We start from the raw sequence: 19,765 nt of genomic DNA on the forward strand, positions 1-19,765 counted from the left end.
ACCTGGAAAGGCATCAGTCTGGATGCTTCTGAAGAGACATACAATTCCCATGCCTACCTGAGCTCTCAAGTAAACTGTTCAATGGTATCAGCACTTGGCCAACGAAAGGAGGAACCAGAGATGCTCAGAATGATGTCAGGGTTTTTGACGCACCCCTTGAAGGGCTAAGGGAAATGACATGAAACACAGAGTGCACAACAAACAAGTGACACGACAACCACCGGGACTGCTCTGCCCTGCACACCTCAGCATTGACATCAAAAGTGAGACTTTCCCTTTATGCAGCCTAAAGGGGCCACTTCTTGGACAGCCCCGTCTCCAAAGCCCACTCAAAAACCCCTCTCGGCCAGAAGCCAACCCAGCACCCTGCTCCCATCCCCTCTGGGGCTCATTAGCCCACTACTTATCTGTCAGACAGCTGGAAATGCAAACTCCCATCCACCACAGAGGAAGGCTGCTTCTCCCTCTGGGAAATTCCTGCTATCCCCAGGCTGCTCTTACTTAGTCAGCTGCAAGATAACTTGACAACTCCAGCAATCTTCTGTCAATCAAACAAATACAAACATCAAGGCATGATCTTATCAGCAAAACCCAACAATTTCTTTCTCAAAACCCAACAATTCTGCTACTCACCATCTCCTAAGAACACCCAGGGTTCAGGTACCTCAGGCCACACACTTCAGCTGAGTTCAGAGGCCGACACCAAGGTCACAGGATATACCTGGGTTTAAAAGCAGACAAGGTAATGCGGCATTGCTGAAACTTGAGAGGACCTTCGTTCCTACTCCCTACCTCCCCAACTCCTCAGCTGTTAGCAAAGCCTACCTGGAAAAGCACCTTCAAATGGAGAAGATCAAGGCTTCATCACAGAGTCCTGTAATGCTTCCAGAAGGCTCACATCCAGGTCCATCCTCTCGTTGGTGGGGGGAGTTCAGCACAATGAGAGTGGACTGTCTAAAACACACAATAATAGAGGCTTAGAGTGGCACCAGAAATTGACACCACAGCAATAACAACTGCTCCCATCCACTGGTCACCGCTCACCTTGCCCTCCTCAGATTGACTGGCAACATCCTGCTTTACCTCCTAAAAACAAAAACAAAGATCAGTGCTGTAACATAGCCATCATTTACACCTCCTCTGCAAAGGCCAAATAACACTCACCCTCTCAGAGCTATGGACCCCACCAATACAGAGCGCTCTGTTTTCAATTCATCTGATTTAAGCCATCTGCACCTGAAAGAAAGTTAGGATGAAAGTCAAAGTGCTGCAGGATAATTTGACAGCTCCAGGCATCTTCTGTCAATCTACAGATACCACCGATAATCCAATGGACCCTACAACTCAAATTTCAAGTCCCCAGGCCTTGTTCTATTAGCCCTACACCCAGCTGGGCGGCAGGGCAGAGCAGCTCCGGGCCAAAGACCAGTAACACCTGTGACACAAGAGACAACAAACAAGGAGACACAACAGGGACAAAAAACTCTGAGCCAGAAGAATGACCATGAGAGCTCAGAATGAGATGACCGAGGTAAGAACGATGGCAAGCTGACCAGGCTCAGAAAGCCCTGCAGGAAGAAGATGAAGCCAACGGGATGACTTGTCCCAAAAATCGCAAAGATGGACGCCTGAGAACACTCCAGTTGGAATCTTCTACCTCACTTTGCAGTCTTGCAAGACAAAATCCGCCGGAATGGATCGTTGCGGTGCACGGCTGTCGATACAGCTCAGAACAACACCTGGAAAGGCATCAGTCTGGATGCTTCTGAAGAGACATACAATTCCCATGCCCACCTGAGCTCTCAAGTAAACTGTTCAATGGCATCAGCACCTGGCCGAGGAAAGGAGGGACCGGAGATGCTCAGAATGATGTCAGGGTTTTTGACGCACCCCTTGAAGGGCTAAGGGAAATGACATGAAACACTGACTGCACAACAAATAAGTGACACGACAACCACCGGGACTGCTCTGCCCTGCACACCTCAGCATTGACATCAAAAGTGAGACTTTTCCCTTTATGCACCCAAAGGGGCAACATCTTGGAAAGTTGCATCTCCAAAGCCGACTCAAAAACCCCTCTCGGCCAGAAGCCAACCCAGCACCCTGCTTCCATCCCCTCTGTGGCTCATTAGCCCACTACTTATCTCTGAGACAGCTGGAGATGCAAACTCCCATCCAGTGCAAAAGAAGGCTGCTTCTCCCTCTGGGAAATTCCTGCTATCACCATGCTGCTCTCCCTTAGTCAGCTACAATAAAGAAAACCAAATATCAGTGCGTGCTCTTAGCAGCACATTGCCCAAAACCCAACAATTCCACCACTCACCATCTCTTAAGAAGGCTGAGGTCCTCAGGCCACACACATCAGTCAAATTCAGAGGCCAACACCAAGGTCACAAGGTATACCTGGGTTTAAGAACAGACAAGGTAATGCGGCATTGCTGAAACTTGAGAGGGTCCTTGTTCCTCCTCCCTACCTCCCCAACTCCTCAGCTGTTCTCAAAGCCTACCTGGAAAAGCACCTTCAAATGGAGAAGATCAAGGCTTCAGCACAGCATCCTATATTGCTTCCAGAGGGCTCACACCCAGGCCCATCATCTCGTTGTTGGGGGGAATTCAACACAATGAGAGTGGACTGTCTAAAACACACAATAATAGAGGCTTAGAGTGGCACCAGAAACTGACACCACCACAATAACAACTGCTCCCATCCACTGGTCACCGCTCACCTTGCCCTCCTCAGATTGACTGGCAACATCCTGCTTTACCTCCTAAAAACAAAAACAAAGACCAGTGCTGTAACATAGCCACCATTTACTCCTCCTCTGCAAACACCAACTAAGACTCACCCTCTCAGAGCTATGGACTCCACCAATACAGAGTGATCTGTTTTCAATTCACCTGATTTAAGCCATCTGCACCTGAAAGAAAGTTAGGACGAAACTCAAAGTGCTGCAGGATAACTTGACAGCTCCAGGCATCTTCTGTCAATCTACAGATACCACCGATAATCCAATGGACTCTACAACTCAAATTTCAAGTCCCCAGGCCTTGTCCTATTAGCCCTACACCCAGCTGTGCAGCAGGGCAGAGCAGCTCCGGGCCAAAGACCAGTAACACCTGTGACACAAGAGACAACAAACAAGGAGACACAACAGGGACAAAAAACTCTGAGCCAGAAGAATGACCATGAGAGCTCAGAATGAGATGACCGAGGTAAGAACGATGGCAAGCTGACCAGGCTCAGAAAGCCCTGCAGGAAGAAGATGAAGCCAACGGGATGACTTGTCCCAAAAATCGCAAAGATGGACGCCTGAGAACACTCCAGTTGGAATCTTCTACCTCACTTTGCAGTCTTGCAAGACCAAATCCGCCGGAATGGATCGTTGCGGTGTACGGCTGTCGATACAGCTCAGAACAAGACCTGGAAAGGCATCGGTCTGGATGCTTCTGAAGAGAGATACAATCCCCATGCCCACCTGAGCTCTCAAGTAAACTGTTCAATGGTATCGGCACTTGGTCAAGAAAAGGAGGGACCGAAGATGCTCAGAATGATGTCAGGGTTTTTGACGCACCCCTTGAAGGGCTAAGGGAAATGACATGAAACACTGGGTGCACAACAAACAAGTGACATGACAACCACCAGGACTGCTCTGCCCTGCACACCTCAGCATTGACATCAAAAGTGAGACTTTCCCTTTATGCAGCCTAAAGGGGCCACTTCTTGGACAGCCCCGTCTCCAAAGCCCACTCAAAAACCCCTCTCGGCCAGAAGCCAACCCAGCACCCTGCTCCCATCCCCTCTGTGGCTCATTAGCCCACTACTTATCTCTGAGACAGCTGGAGATGCAAACTCCCATCCAGTGCAAAAGAAGGCTGCTTCTCCCTCTGGGAAATTCCTGCTATCACCATGCTGCTCTCCCTTAGTCAGCTACAATAAAGAAAACCAAATATCAGTGCGTGCTCTTAGCAGCATATTGCCCAAAACCCAACAATTCCGCCACTCACCATCTCCTAGGAACAGCCAGGTCCTCAGGCCACACACTTCAGCTGAGTTCAGAGGCTGATACCAAGGTCACAAGGTATACCTGGGTTTAAGAGCAGACAAGGTAATGTGGCATTGCTGAAACTTGAGAGGACCCTTGCTCCTCCTCCCTACCTCCCCGACTCACCCCAATGCCTTGGCTGTTACCAAAGTCTACCCAAATGACACCTTCAAAAGGGAAAGAATAAGGCTTCTTCAGACAGTCCCTGAACGCTTTCAGAGGGGTCATGAGAGAAGCCAACTGGGTCTGTTGGCCGGTTGATGAGGGGGGTCTCCGTGTAATAGAATTGGACCACCTAAGACACACAAATGACAATAAATCGTTAGACTTACACCACAATGTGGTCCTATCATTATATCTCCAGGCTGTGGCCCCTGACTTATCTTTGAGGTGAACCCACTTTGGACCTGAAATGAGTCTGCCTCAGAAGACCCCGCGCTCGCCGGTTAGCCTCAACCAGCTACAAAAAAGAAAGCGAAGATCAATGTACAAATTTAGTGGCACGTGGGCCAAACCCCAGTGAGGTGGCTACTTGCCCTCTGCTAAGTGTGCCTGGGCCCTTGAGTCTGTGGTTTCACCCCACTTTGAAGGCGAGGGCTGTTAGAATGTTTGATACCCAGGTTAGTGAAGGGCAAAATTGCACAGCACTTCTCTGAACATGGTGGATGTGCTGTAAGACACATCAACAAACCTGCTGTTTCTTGTGAAAAAGCCTTGGGGGAGGCCCTCAAGTGAACACCCTTTCTCACTTTGTGGTCTTCAAAATCCCCGAACTGTAATTCCTAACCAGGTACCCAGCTCACAATCCTTGACTTACCTATTAGAAGCCTTGATCACAAACATCACCTTTGACACAAACCCTTTTGTGGCAATGAATCTGCTGAAAGAATCTGAAGTATCATACTTGACACAACCTGGAATTTCAGGAGCTGCACTCCTCCTAAAAAAAAAACAAAGCCAGAAATTACAAAAGCACCTTACCACCCCTGAACACACAACCCAAAACCCTAAACTTAAATACTCCCTGTATTCAATGGTGTCTTCTTCATGGAGTCTTCAAAGCCTCCCTTACTTGCAGGTGCCCAAAAGCACCTACTGAAAAGAAGCTGAGACAAACTGAAAGAGCCCCTTCACTGAAAAGAGAAGAGAGCTCTTATCCCAGCTGATCCCCAGGAGGGAATGAAGCCCTTAGCAAAAGCTGGGGTTTATATACCCCTGTTGGGGGGCCGCCTCCCTTTCCCACAAGTCCCTGAGAAAAGGGAGGAGACAAATCCCACCGGGTATAAAAGCCTTGGGAAAGGCTGTTGTTGTTTGGCTCCTCTGACTTAAATTCCAGGTGAGTAAAGGGCCCCATGTAGTGATAAACTCTTCAGAGAAATAATAGTGCTTTCTTTTTTGCTGGAACAACTTTGAGCAAAAGGGCAGAAAATGGGTGAAAAAGAAAGCTTTGTGTTTTGGTAAGGTAGCTAGATAAATTGGATAACTTGTTGCTGACTTGTGTTATTATTCCTAAGTGATTACTAAGTGGTACTCCACATGTGACTAAATAGGAGGGAGAAGAGTACTGCTGATAAGAATGGTATAAATCTCATTAGGACTTTTAATTAGGGTCCCCTTAGTTGTATCTACATTATAGAAAAAAATAAGAAATAATAACAGACTCCCAGGCAGCGTTATGTGCCGGACTCGCTCCCATCTGAGATATTTGGGACCGGGCTGTGGGTAAAAGTGCCCTGAAATGCTGTTTTAAAATGCTGAAAAGGGACACCTTCCTCTAACTGAACCCATTAAACTGAGGAAATGGGGGAGATGCCCCCCTTAAACTGACACAATGGGTGATAAAAGGCTTCTCCCCTTTGCTTTAGTCCCCTAAAATATTGGCAAAAGAGGAGTTTTCCTGTGGGAAGATAACTAGGAGTAATGCTAAAGGCAATCCTAGCTCTGCTACACTGCAGCTGTGTTAATTATCAAAGAGTGGGAACAGTCTAGCCCTCCCAGTTATGGGTGTGATAGAGAGTGAGTTAGCTGGGAGGGGGGTCAGTTGGAGTCTGCTAGCCGTGCTGTGTGGAGGAGAGGACAGGAGGTCTGTCGAGGGAAAAATGACATAAGCTACAGTACTAGGGACAGAAGGGGATAGGTAGGTGTGCTAGGGACAGAAAAGAGTTAGCTGGAGAGCAGAAGTCCCTCTCACCTACTGGTTCCCTGTGCGGGCAGGCAGAGGTAACCCCTTAAAAATGACCCCTGGGGGACCCGGTGCCTTGTAATCCTTGCAAGTCACACCTGGAACTGCTTGAACTTGGATGGCTGGGGAGAGGTAAAGAAAAGTCCTGGAGGTCATTGCCTTCGCTGCACAGCCTGGTGTCTGCCTCTGAAGCTTGAGGGCTCTGGGGTGTCCACACCATGGAAAACAGCTGTCCCTTGGGTCCAGGGGTGATTTAGAAAGGTTTGGGAAGGACATGCAGTTGCTGGGATAATTTCAGTGGTTTTAGGACCAGGTCTGGGATGCTTAAGCTTTTTAGGAGCTGGTGGAAATAGTTTAGGTGTTCTGAATCAGGCCGGTCAGGATTTAAAGAAGGTGACTGTGGCTTTGGGGGCTTCTAGAGGCCCCTGAAAAGTTTGTAGGACCTCCTAAGTCCTCCTAGGCCCTGGAATACCACTCAGAAACCTCTGATGGCCTGCTAGAGGGACCTGATGACATCTATGGTATCCCTGGAGGTCATGAGGTCCCTGAAACTTTGCCAAGACTTAATGGAGCACCAAATGTTCTGGTCTGCTGGGATAGGGATGATTCTGAACAGAAAATTACTCCCCTGCCAGGCGCATGAGTTGTAACATAATGTGCCTCGTGGACTCTCCTGATAAATTGATGTTGTGAGCCCCTCGGGGGCTCAGGGATAGAGAGGAAATGAGAATCTGAGGCCACCCGGAGGTGTACTGTGGGGATACAGATAGAGACAGGGTAAAGGCAGTCTTGCCTCTGATATATTGCAGCTATGTTAATTAGTCAAGAGTGAGACCAGCCTTGCCCTCACAGCTATGGGTGCAATAAAAGAGTGACTTACCTGGTAGACGGACAGTTGGAGTCTGCCGGCCGTGCCACGAGGAGGAGGGGACTGGAGGGCACGTGAGGGACGGACGGGGTTAGGTGGCCGTGCTAGGGACGGGAAGGAGCGAGCTGGAACTGCAGAAGGACGAGAGAAGAAAGAGAAAGAGCCAGAGCTGTGTGGATCTGCTCATGGGAGGCTACATAGAAGAGATATGAAAGACTTCTAGATAACAAGGTGCTGATGCCTGAAGCCTTCTGAGGTTTTAAAGAAGCACTCGGGGTGTTGTGGCTGTCTCGACAACGGCGGTGTACCATCTGCCAGTCCCGGTCCGGTAAAAATTGTCTGACATTTGCAATTTTGATAAGCGCATTCCTGGTTTTCTACAATAGCACCTGAGTAGAAAAGTGGCTGGATTCCACAGGTAGGAAGGATTTCTGATTGGATCTTTACGGGGTTTGAAGTAGCCTTCCGAATACCTAAGGCCAGCGAGAAAGCTGTCCCTAGCAGGCTTCACCTGGGAGAAATCCTCTGATGATCTGAACTTTAAGACGTGTAATCCCAAGGTCAGATCTGGGCTCCTGGCTGTAAACAAGGGCTATTTGGCATATTTAGGAACTTTCCAACCTAGTGTCTAAAGAGCCATTTAGAGGAGGCAACTCTAAGGCCAAAGCAGGCTGGAGCTTGTGTTCTCAGCACCATTCATTTAGAAAAACTCTTGTGATATTTGCAAATTTAAGAGGTGACACCCACTTTCACACCGTGGCTCCCGGATGCGAACGATAAGTCCTTTCAATGGTAAGGAAATCCACACACCCTGGGGTCTCGAGGTCGCTTCACGTGACGGTCGCAGGAGCCCAAATCCAGCCAGAGACATAGCTCCCAGGAAACTTCTACTATAAGAAATCCTGCAAAATTTGCAGTTTTAGGAGGGGAACCCCACAGGACACACGAGGCTTCTGACTCCAAATGGGAGCTTCTTTCCCCATGATGGAAAAGTCAGCGAGCCGTCCTGGCGAGACCGGTTCGTGGGAAGTGCGTGACGCTCGAGGGCTGGGCAGACCTGACTCCACAGAAGCTTTAATCTGAAAGAACTCATGTAATGTTGGTATTTTTGAAAGGTAGAATTTAGACCCTGGCTGATGCATCAGAGTGATTCTTTTACACAGTAAATAAAGATTTCCATTCCGGTGTCTGTAGGTGGCTTTGGAGACAGCCCCTGAACTCCGTGACCGAGCAGAGCCATAGTTGCTGGCAGCTGTCATCCGGGAGGAATTCTGTGACGTGCACGATTCAAGAAATGCAAAAGTTCAACACCTGATACGTAGATGCAAAAGACTGCTGTTTTCCTGAGGTAAGAAATACTTCAAACCTGACATTCGGAAGGAGTTCAAAATATACACCCGGGACTGCCGTGATTCACAAAGAGCTACATCCTGGCAGATGGTCTCTGTGGTAAAACCTGAAACACTAGAAATTTTAGGAAGCAGAATCCAAACTATGCCACCTGTAAGGAAAAGGTACCTCTGTTCAAGAGCTAGAATAACTGGCACCCGAATGTTTCAGAGTAAGTTGACGAGAGGGCTGAAGGGATGCCAAGGCCACCTACCCCTTAACTTCCTAGAACGGCTGATGTCAGACGAGCACTGCGATTTCACAAGCGGAACTAAAACTGGTTCTGAGTCGGGGGGCAGCGGTACCGCTCTCTGTCCACGAGGGGGCGACACTGCCGCTGAGGTCGGCCGGGGACTGCGGCGAGCTTTGGGGGCGGGTGGAGAACGGAGACAAAATTTGCCGGAGAGCCTGTTTTATTCCCTTCAGCCTCAGCATCTGTTCTGATGGTTTCAAAGCACTTGATTGGATCATTCCTACACAAAACCAATAGGCATTATTTTCAAAACTATTACCCATCCCTGGTCAGAGTTTCCTACATTCCTGTGTACAATAGAGTGGATAGAGAGAGGGTTTCTTTCCAAAAGAATTTAGAGACAAGCTCCTATTTTTGACAATATCTATAAAAACAAAAATTTAACAGGTTTTAGTATTCTACAACCACCCGTGCCTGTGAATTTTCTGGCAGCTTTGGGATCATCCGGGGGAGGGCACCCAGCATGACCCCTCCTCATTCCTCACTCACCTGCTCCTCCACTGCCAGGTGGCTTCCTCTTGGTCCCAAATGGTGCCCCAAATGACATCAGAGCCCCCAAGTCTCCACCCCCTCCCCCTCAGCTTTTTTCCCTCACCCCCAAAGAAGGCAGAGAATGAGTCAAACTGCCCTGGACAGCAGCACGGTGCTTTATTCCAGCCCTTTCCGAGTGTACATCCCCCCAAAAAGGGACTTTGCTGCAACAAGAAAGGGGAACAGCCCCTAGAAGGGTTGCGGTCCCTCCTTACCCCTGCAGTCACAGGCAAGAGACACAAAGGATTGGCAGCAGAGAAGATGGGGGGGGGGGGAAATTAAGATCAGGGTGCAGGATGAAACTTTAAAAAACAAAAAAAAAACACACCAAACAAAAAACCTTAGATGGCCAGCAGAGCATAGAGGGATTTAAAAAGAACAGAAATAGCAAATGGGACACCAGGATCCCAGATTTCCTGTGGGAAAGTGGCACAAGGAGCACCACAGAGCCACAGAGAATAAAAAAAGGAATGGGAGTGAGGCATGGAAAAAGACAGAGAAAAAGACAGAGTGCCAGACACATGGCAAGGACAGATGCATATGGCGACAAAGAGGGAAACGAGGAACCGGAGAGGAAACGACCACGGCAGGTGCTGGTGGGGGGAAGACGGGCAAGGCACAGTGCAGGGATGGAGACGGAGAGGTGTGGCTGAAAGGGGGGAGGCTTATGGAGAGAAGGGTACAATAAGTGCAAAGGACTGGGCGACAGGTGCGGATGGGTACGGGCAAAAGGATGACGAGAGGGACAAAGAAAGAGTCACAGTGAGGGACAAAGGGAAAAGAGGAATGAAAAAGGAAAGACAAAGATGTGGGGAGTGAGGGAGGGAGACAAAAAGCAGGACAGAACAGGGAGAGGGATTGAGCAACATTTATTAAATAAATATTGAGGATTCGTTCCTTACAAGAAAAAGAAGAACAAGACAGAGTGAAAGGAAGTGGGAGGGGGAGCACACAGAACAAGGGAACACAAGACACATCTATACGAGTGTCATCAGCAAAAAGAACCTGGCTGTATTCTTCTGAATTTCCCACTTCTCAGCATAAAGCTGACGTACATCTTGGGTAGCGCTACCTGGCCCTACCGACCAAGGCTTTCCCGGACAGGCACCGATTGTTACCTGGAATGCATCACCGAGGTGTTGCTGTGGAACAAAACAGTAAACATTAGGAACTCGAAAAACCCTCATCCTCTGAAAACTAAAAAGTCAGAAATAAAAAGCAAGCCTCTCCCTGCTCCAGCTGTAAAACACACACCTCGTTTGTGCAGGTGACCTGGCCTGTGCTGCACAGGTGCTTTGTCCAGGTGTCCCAGGACAAGTGCTGGTCCCTGGAGTGCTGTGGGCTGCCTGGGGGGTGGTACCTGTCAGGAACTCCTCTATTTGTCTTTGGTGGGTGATGTGCTCACAGCTGTGCAGTCCCACAGGGTCAGTGTCAGTCCCTTCCAGCCTGATCAGACAGCGGCTGAATACTTGTCCTAGGTGTCATTTCCAGGGAACCCAGCTCCTGGCACCCCTGGGGTGGGCTAAGGACACCTGTCACTGTGTGCTGGGGGGTCACGGCTAACCTGTGTCCCGCTCAGAGCATCCCCAGCTTTGTACTGTGCTCCAGGGTGCGTGTCCTGCTCCCCTGCAGCCCCTGGGGTACACTCAGAGTGACAGCTGAGTATGAATGCAGAGAAAAGTCCTCTCAAGTATAAATAAAAGACTCAGAGCAGGCATGCAATAAAGCAGTGACACGTTATTGAGCATCCATGTACTTGTAAAAGTTAAAGTTCTAATTTGGTGAGGATGACTGGGGCGGTAACAGTACAGGCAGCACAGAGGGTGGAGGTTTCCTCCAAGATGGAGTTGTAGGCTTAAAAAAATCTACTCTTTTCTTTAGCTAAAATCCATTAATTTTTTTCTTTTTTAGCAAATAGTTTTACAATTCTCTGAGCAAAAGAGTTTCCATTAAGAGCTGGTACAGTGTTTAGCCTTCCTTAAGGAAGATGCTCAGAGGTTTATCTTATAGACTATCTTTTTTTTCCATTTGATTAAGTGTTATCACTGACAACATGAGCGCATGGAACATGAGGAGGTAATAGTGGCAAAGTACATTATAATTACACCTTTCTTTTAATGTGGTATTAAAGCAGTAGAGTTGGCATTTTGTAGCTTGTTGGGCTTCCGCAATCACCGGTGTGTCAGTGGGAGGGTTTAAAATGACTTAGCTCCTATTTCATTTCATATTTGAATATGAGATTATGCAATGTGGGTACGATACCGTAGGAAGAAAGCTTTACGCGCAGGTCCGATAGGTTTTGGACGAGCGCTGGGCCGTCCTTTAAAGGTTTTGTTGCTGTTCCAAAGTTCTCATCGTCAATTTTCCTACCACAAAATTTGAATTCAAAGACACAGAATACCAGTCAAACCCGCAGATTTTTATGATTTACATAAAGAGCTGATCTGTTTTTACTTACTATTTCTCTCTTTCCCCTTATCAATTCTTTATTTCAGCATACTGTTTATATATTCTACCCCCAGGAATGTATGTCCTCTTTTTACCTCAGACACTCCCTTTCTGGTACCATGTGTACTCACCTCCTTTGGAAAGCTCTTTACTTACTCCTCATTTATGATGGAAAGTGAGTCACTTGAAGGAGTCTTTTTGCTTTGTAGCTTTTTGGGTCCCTGGTACACCGTCAGGAAGGTGAGCGTGGCTGCCCTGAGCACGCTCTGTTCTCTGCTGAAGAGGAGACCCCACCAGGCTAAACTCAGTTTCCTTTCCACTGTGGGTATGCCGAGCCTTGCCATCCGAGTGGGAAGAGGAAATCCAGTGGCTGAACTACCTTGGAAGGCAAATTGGCTTTAAGTGTGGCTCTGGAAAGTGTCTCTTCCAGCACCCTGCAGAACATCAGTCCCTTAGGCTATAGCTTTGCCTTGTCCTCTGGCCCTAAACTCTTACCTTAAAACCTGGACATTATCGCTGGCCCGTGAGCTGTGGCCTGGTGTCTAAGCCTGGCCTAACCCAGTTTCATGGGACTGCATTTCATTTTTTTTACAGAGATTCTGAAAGAAAATTTACACCGCACCGTTCGAGTCAATGCACATGATCTCTGGCTCGTGCCACAGAAACTGCAGGAAAAGCAAAAACTCGGGAATTGAAACAACAATTTTTTGGGGCTTAGAGAATCAAGGCGTGATTTCTTTCTAGCCAGGACGTGCAACGGGAATCATTTTATCATTACGTTCCCTGGCTCGTACAGAGAAAGTCATTCCATCACGCAGGATTTTTACTGGCTTTTTCACAGACTGGTGCAGTCAAAATTACCCAGAGAAAAGCATTGGTTCTGTGCTCCTTGGTCCCAAGTTACAGAGTCCTTACTTCTTTGCTATCCTGTAGGTTATTAATCTCTTTGCCTCCCAGGTTCATTAGGTTCTCATCCTTCCTTCTCTTGTTTCTCTTTTCCCAGACCAGGAGTCTCAGACCGTGCCAGGTCTGATGCCTCCTCTGCCACCAGAGGGGCACCTGCGGCTCTCAACTGCCGGGGCTGGTGAGGGGCAAACGCCCACACCTGGCTGGGTGCGGACGTGGCACGGCTCGAATGTGCTCCGGGAGCGCCTCTGGAGCTGACTGAGGGATGGCACCGAACGAGACTCACCAACAGGCACTCGCAGAAACTCTCCCGACGTCTGGATCTTCTGCTTGTCTCTTTCTCAGGGCCCCGAGGAGTTTTGGTTCCTTCTTGTCTGACACTTGCCAGAGACCTGGAGAAGATAAAAAAAGGCACAGTTGTTACCCTTACCTGTGGTCTTCAAAGGCTTTGGCTTCCATGGTGGGTGCAGCCTCCCAAAAACAGCGGCAGACGCTCGGGTTCAGGGGCTCGGTTTGATTGTTTGAGACTCGTCCTGACAGCCCAGGCCAAATCCTAATGCCCAGAATTACAGGGAAATATTAATAGAGTTCATACATAGGCCTCTTCCCTGTAACTCAGGATTTGCTCCATCTTTTCTTCCCAATGGCACCTCTCCAGCACAAATCCCAACTCTCGCAGACACAATCCAAACAGAAATCTGCTACGGGTGTTGGATTAGAAAGTAAAAACCTTAGTACATCTGGCTACAAGATTAAAACGCGTGCATGCCTTGGTGGTCGTAGGTGGAAAACTTTTCACTGGAAAAAATAGCCATTGGGGTAGCACACCTTCACACACCTTCAGAAAAAGCAGAATGAGCACCGACTCCTAAAACCCCTGCTGAGGAACCCCTTGTGACACCCGATGCCACAGATATCGAAAAACCAGGGAAAAGCCAAGCTTGAAGCAGTAAAAGACAGAGTAATACATGAGCCTGTAAAAAACCTTCATGTTGGGAACAATGAAGGTTTGCAGGTAGAGTTTTACAGACATGAATGCTTAGCAGAAGCTCTCTGAATGTAGAACCTGAAAGCAGAATAGAAATAAAAGCAAGTTTGGATACAGGAGAATAAAAAAAATGTTTAAGTTAGGGATTGCTGAGTTTGTTGTTACTGAACAAAGGTTAGGATGAGTTGGAAGAAAACATTTATGGTTGAGATCAAAGGATAAGGCATCTACAAAAAATAACATGCTTTTACCAAGTAAAGAGAGAAACCCAGCCGAACAAAACCATGTTTTTACCAAGTAAAAAAAAGTCAAAGAATTTTCCACTGCAAGAAAAGAGAAAAAACAACTTTAAGCTTAAAATGTAACATGCTAACTCAATGTGATTGGATAGTACTAACCATAATACGGTAATAATAGTAGTTGTGATAGGCTATAAATTTAAAGGTATTGTGTACAATGCTGATTGGATTTTATGTATTAAGATGCTCAATAAAGAAAACTACATAATGCATTGTAACCGGAGCTAAAGTGGCTTCAGGTTTGCCTATAAGCTGATGCTGACAGCTATAGGCTTGGCTCTCTTACCCACGACCCATGACTGCTGTGACTTCAATCTATGAAATAAACAGCACCTTTAAAGAGCCGCCTGGAGTCCCCTCTCTCTCATTCAGGCTCTGTCCCGGGTTGTAGTGTAGGATGTACACAAGTATTTATTCCATCACCATCTTCATGAGCTGTTGGAATCAGGTGGGGCAGTGTTTTCCCAGGCCCCTCCTTTGCGCTCTTCTGCTCATGGCCCATCACTGCCTTGCCCAGGACTCACAGGGAACTCCCTCCAGGAGCTCTCTCTGTTTAATGGGCCATCAAGGACCCACTTCATGACTCATCATCCCTTGGTGAGATGCTCCACCCAGGGGGAGGAGCTAAGCCTTCTCACCTGGATATAATCTGGGATTTGGGACAGTACAAGCAGCCCCGACCCACTGGATTCCCAGAGGAGCAGAGATACCAGACCTTTCTACAGGATCACAGACCACCTCATCTGGACTGTTCCACCATCCTGCTCAGGTTGTATTCTGACTCTGTCAGTGGTCTTTGGTATTATTGCATTTATTTTATTTTACTTTTTTACCTTTCTACCTGTTAAATTGTATTTTTGACTTGGAGGCTCTCACTCACTTTGCTTTCAAACCACAACAGGCTTTTACATCTTCACATTGCAAGAGTGGGAACCAGTCACATCTACATTCCTTGCTTTTTGTGATGACATAAATATGAAGTAAAAACACATTAAACACGAGGCAGTGCTAGGATTTTACAGATCTTTAGTTTGGACGAGAAATGTCTCTTCCTTGACTAACTCCATCCTTAGCACGACCCTTCCTCACCTCCCATTTCCCACCATGCCACTCAGACCTTTGCACCTCAAGCTCTTTCCTCCTGTGATGCAGCAGCACCGCAACATAATGCAGCGGGGCAAACCAGGCACCCTGCTCCGCACCCCTCACCTCCTGGCAAAGAGAGCAGCCACATCCTGGTTGCTCTGGCTGCTGGGAACAGCACGGGGAACAGCTGCAGTACCGCTCTTTGCCCACAGGGTGGCAGCACTGCCGCTCACCTCGGCCCAGGGCTGCTGCACACATTAGGGACAGGCACGGGGGAGAGCTGCAGTACCGCTCTGTGCCCACAGGGTGGCAGCACTGCCGCTCTCCTCTGCCTGGGGCTGAGCTGCAGTACCGCTCTGTGCCCACAGGGTGGCAGCACTGCCGCTCTCCTCTGCCCGGGGCTGAGCTGCAGTACCGCTCTGTGCCCACAGGGTGGCAGCACTGCCGCTCACCTCGGGCCAAGGGGACAGGCAGAGTGGAGGCAAAAAAGGTGGCCAAAAATGCCCTTCCAAACATCCTCTAAAATAAATGTCCCAAAAGACGCCCAGCCACAACGCCAAGAACCCTGCCATCAACCAAACTGAAACCAAAAAAGCCTTTATTTTAGGCTATATTTCAATTATTTTTATATTTATAATTTTGATATCTATATTTATCATTACAAATTATCTTTTATATTAATATCTCTTTTATATATTATACATAACACGGAATAATTTATTTTATTGATATTTTTCATATATTTTTGTCTTTATTACTTGTATTTTTGTTTGTATTTATTTTTTAATTCCTGTTTGTTTAAATTATATTTTAAACTATATAAATTCATTAACTTAACACATCACAACCACAATTAAGTGGAATTAAATTAGCCTGGTTTTCTAAGGGGAAAAGGTTTAATTTTCATTAGAATAATATTGGCATATTTTCTCTTTCTGTGTTTTCTGAGGGGGGGGGGGGTTGTTCATGGGGGCTTTTGGTGGGGTTTGTTTGCTTTGTTTTGAATTTCTTTGTTAATAAATAAGGACATTCAGAGAGTAACAAAATAAAATGTCTACTTAGTTTTATTGCTACCTCTGAAAAACATTTTGACATCAAGTTATTCCTGGTAATACTGTACGTGGGGAGAATGAGACCTGAAAGGAAAAAAACAAGGCAGCACAGTGTTGACACCTTTCTCCGTTCAGGTTTTATAATTTAGCAGAAAATAGAGGGTTTTTGCTAACTGCACTCTCAATTGTATCCAGACATCCAGTGGACATTGAGGTTATTTTTCAACTTCTTTCTTCCTTACAGCCAAACTTCCACATACTCTGGGTAAGAAAGAGTATGGGAAAAAAAGAAAACAAGAAAAAATAAAATAAAAATAAATAAAATTGAATAAAAGTTAATAAAAAATTAAAATAAATACAAATTAAAAATGCTAAATAAAACATGAAAATAAAAATATAAATAATCAAATAAAAAATCTAAAAGTAATTTAAAAATTAAAAATTAAAAAAATAGAAGAAAAAATATAATTTTTGAAAGAATACAAAACAAACAAAAAACCCCATAAAAACCACAATAAAATAAAAGAGCATAAAAAATACAAAAATAAAAAAAAATAATAAAAAGAAGAAAATAAATAAATGCAGATCTCCCCTCATGCCACTGCCTAACACAGCTCCAGGAGTTTCCTTGATTATGCAGTGATTGGAAAAACAAACCCAGTGCCTCCCAGAAAATAAGGTTTAGTAGACAACTCCCAGTTTTGCTTGGAAACAAATTCTGTTTTATGGGGAAGCTCACTTGGGATGAGCAGCCACATGTGCCAAGGCAGGAAAGAACCACCCCTTTGTGTCCAAGGAACAACAACTAGGCCAGTATTTAAGTTTTAATGGGATTTATGTAATTAACAATGCAGTAAATTTAACTTTACAAAGGTATGAATCATGGCAATTAAAACTTAGCAAGTTCTCCTGGGAATTCCCAGAATTCTGTGGGTATGGTGCTGAACAATTCCTGATTGACCATCCTTATTTTGGTAAATTTCCTTGGAAATGTCCCCTAAGAAGTACCAAAATTCCAATTAGAATGGAAAATTGGAAAAAATAAATATTCCCTCACTAAAATCAGAGAGAGGAAAAGCATCAAATAAAAGGAAGGAATAATATCTAAATCCCAGCTTGCCTGGAAAACAAGCTCAGGAATTTCTAACATTGAAAACTTTTGGTGGAAGGTCATGGAACGATGATTTCAAATCTGCTGCCTCTGCTCTGATTTTAAAGGGAAGTGGGAATTCAACAGGTCTAGTTACTCCTATCCAAGAATTAGCTCCATTTGTGGGAGTAACAATCAAAAAACCCTCCAATCTTATTTTTATTTGGCAGCAGAAACTCTCAGCAGAGTTGGGAAGTTTCAGTGGAACAAAAGAGCCACAACTGCTGGAATAACAAAATTCCACTTAGGAAAAATCAGGAATTCTATTTACAAATCCATGGAGGAGGAGGACACCAGGAACACATTCCAGCTGAAAGCAATGATTTATTGGAAAAGACAGGAAATGAAACCGAGGCTCTGGTTATGGTCAAAGAATTATGCAGGAGTCAGAGAGAAAAGTCCTTCCAGTAGCTCCACTTCCCACTGGCTCTCTCCTTTTTTGCCAACTACCTGCAAGAGGAAAAACAGCAGGAATAAAGTTTCAAACAGGAGGTCCTTGGTTCAGGCAGACTGAAGTGCAGCTCCCAGGGAGCGAGTCCAGGCTGTGCCCAGGGGAGCTCCGGGAATCTGGGATTGCCCATGGGATTCAAGGGCTGGAAAAGCAGGACCCACCTGCCGGGTTTAGTGCTGGGACACAGCAAGGCCTCGGCTCAGGGGCAGCAGTTGGAGCTGGGACCGCAGGAGAACACCCCAAAGCCAGGTTAAACATCCAGCATGACACGCAGCACGCTCCAGGAGAAACTCAGGTGGGAGAAGCCCCCGGATGCTCCGTGTTCCTTGCCCTCGGCAGCTTTGCCAGGGCCTCCCTCAGAATACTGACCTCACCCTGCAGCTCCTACAAAATAGGAGAACTTATGGGAAGCACCCAGCAATCCATAGATCTCCAGTTATTAAGAAACCAAAGCTGCAGCAAAATGTGCCCAAACTCTACTGCAAACCAGCAGCTCTGAGGAGACACAGGGATTTATTCCAGAGGGGACACAACTATCCCTCAGCCAGCCAGTGTTTCTCTCAGGCTCTCCCCACTGCTCTCTGAGGACACAAACAGCAGTTGTTCCCTGGTGTTCCCCTTCCCACCAATGCGAAGACTTCTGTTCTCCTCCAACTCCATGTTCAGGAGGGGAAATAGGAATATTATCATTGCACAGACTGTCCAGGAGAGTGCGACTGAGGCAGGATCACCAGCTCCCAATCCACTGCTGCTCCTGGATTTCTGAGCAGTTCCTTCCCCTCCTGCCCTCCCCAGCACCATGCCCTGGGTGCCGTGTCCACTGACACCTTCTCCATGCAGCTTAAAACCCACACAAACCAAAAGGAAGGAGATAAAAAATCAATTCACATGTTTCTAGTCTGGAGAAAATGAGGGAGGTCTAAAATCTGTAATTATTTTAGAGCAGTAGAGCAATTTTTTAATGACCTTGAGTATGACCAAAGGCCAGCAAAAGCTGATAAACACCTTCATTAACTTTTACTAGCAGAAAAAAAAATGAAGTTTTAACTTCAGTAAAGATCAAGTTTTGCTGCTAAACATTAAGGCGGTGGCATGTTGGTGTTAGTGCCTTAATCTTCTGACATTAAAGGTATTTTTACAATAAATTGGTTATTGAAGCAGCATATCTCAAAGTAAGGTTTTTAACAAATGTTGGCCATAAAAGAGTCTGACAATCAAGATGTAAGTCTCACAGCTATTAAACAAAAACAAAAGAAAACAAAACAAAAAAAAACAAACAAAAAAAAAAAAAAAAAAAAAAAAAAAAAAAAAAAAAAAAAAAGCTGTCTCTGGTGTGTATAACCTGCCAGCCCCTCATGTCTTCAGTCATTACAGTTTATTTTTACCAGGTTGATGGTTAAAGCCTTGTAGAAAGCTTAAAAAAATAAAAATAAATAAATAAATGAATAAATAAATAAACAACCACAGGACATAGGAAGGCATTTTACCAAGCCCCCTCAGTGTGGAGCTGTGTCAGCCCCAAGTGTTTGGTCCCCCAGCCCAGAGCAGGCTCCAGCTGCTCCCCAGGGGGGGTTACCAAGGGACTCACTTGTTTGGAGCTGTAAATGCAGGTGCCCTGCACTGGAGTGCCAATAAATGTGAAATATGTGACTCTCATCATCGACAGTGACTGACCTTCTCAGGGAAGCCTCCTCACCCGGGATGGGGCACTCTGCCATGGATTTAATCCATCTGCACCTGAAACAAAGTCAGGACAAAAGTCAAAGTGCTGCAGGAGAACTTGAAAACTCCAGACACTTTTTCTCAATCTGGAAATACCCTCTACAGCCCAACTACACCCCACATGACACATTTCAACTCCCCAGGACTTGTCCCATTCCCCCCACACCCAGACTGAGCAACAAGGCAGAGCAGCTCTGAGCCAAACACACCAACACCCGTGACACAGGACAGGACAAAAGGGGGGACACAACAGGGACAGAAATATCTCAGCAAGAAGAACGACCCTGAGGACCGAGAGAACTCGCAATGAGATGACCGAGGTAAGACCGATGGGGAGCTGACCAGGCTCAGAGAACCCTGCAGGAAGAAGATGCCAACGGGATCACTGATCCCAAGA

The 19,765-nt window shown here is 46.4% G+C and overlaps 1 long non-coding RNA gene across 1 annotated transcript; it reads right to left on the minus strand.

Annotated features, from left to right (window-relative positions):
- Window positions 1-17,582: 17,582 nt before the first annotated feature.
- LOC310923615 lies at window positions 17,583-19,532 on the minus strand. Its single transcript, XR_014592656.1, has 3 exons — window positions 19,235-19,532; window positions 17,808-18,030; window positions 17,583-17,645 (listed from the first exon to the last, which is right to left on the minus strand). It is a non-coding gene; the product is annotated as an uncharacterized lncRNA (long non-coding RNA).
- Between the last annotated feature and the right edge of the window lie 233 nt (window positions 19,533-19,765).

This window comes from Zosterops lateralis (genome assembly GCF_965231275.1).
Source record: "Zosterops lateralis genome assembly, contig: HAP1_HAP1_SCAFFOLD_143, whole genome shotgun sequence".
NCBI classification, from domain to species: Eukaryota; Metazoa; Chordata; class Aves; order Passeriformes; family Zosteropidae; genus Zosterops; species Zosterops lateralis.